Below are 446 nucleotides of genomic sequence, written 5' to 3'. Positions count from 1 at the left end.
TTAATAGATTATACATTTCTTATCACATAAATTACCTTATTTAACTGAAGGCTTCGAACACACGAATCGTAGAGTAAATTCAAATTAATGTTTGTTTTCCGTCTTCCCAATTTCCTTGCCGCTTTTGCTTAGTAATTAAATCGCATCTCCTGTTGCTTTTTCTATCAGGGCACACTTTACCGCCGCAAAGAATATTGGAATATTAATAGTAGCTACATTTTTTTCCCTGTCAATTGGATTTCAGTTCAGCGTTTTCCCCTTGGCTGAATTCCTATCAATTTTTTTTTCAGTTAACTGAATTTCCCGCCAACGTCCTCCAGCCTCCTTCACATCCCCCGCATCACAAAGGTTCTTCGTTCACATCACCATCTCTCTCTCTTCCTTCCCCTCTTTTTACTCTCTCCACTTCAACCCCACAAGAAAGAAGAGGGGGGGGGAGGATGATC

At 40.1% G+C, this 446-nt stretch overlaps 1 protein-coding gene across 1 annotated transcript in view; it reads right to left on the bottom strand.

Moving 5' to 3' along the window:
• LOC119594369 overlaps nt 1–446 on the bottom strand; it is a gene marked incomplete at its 3' end in the record, with an annotated part of 9749 nt that overhangs the window by 9163 nt on the left and 140 nt on the right.

Source organism: Penaeus monodon, chromosome 33, assembly GCF_015228065.2.
Source record: "Penaeus monodon isolate SGIC_2016 chromosome 33, NSTDA_Pmon_1, whole genome shotgun sequence".
Lineage (NCBI taxonomy): Eukaryota > Metazoa > Arthropoda > Malacostraca > Decapoda > Penaeidae > Penaeus > Penaeus monodon.
This window is presented reverse-complemented; position numbering and strand designations above follow the sequence as displayed.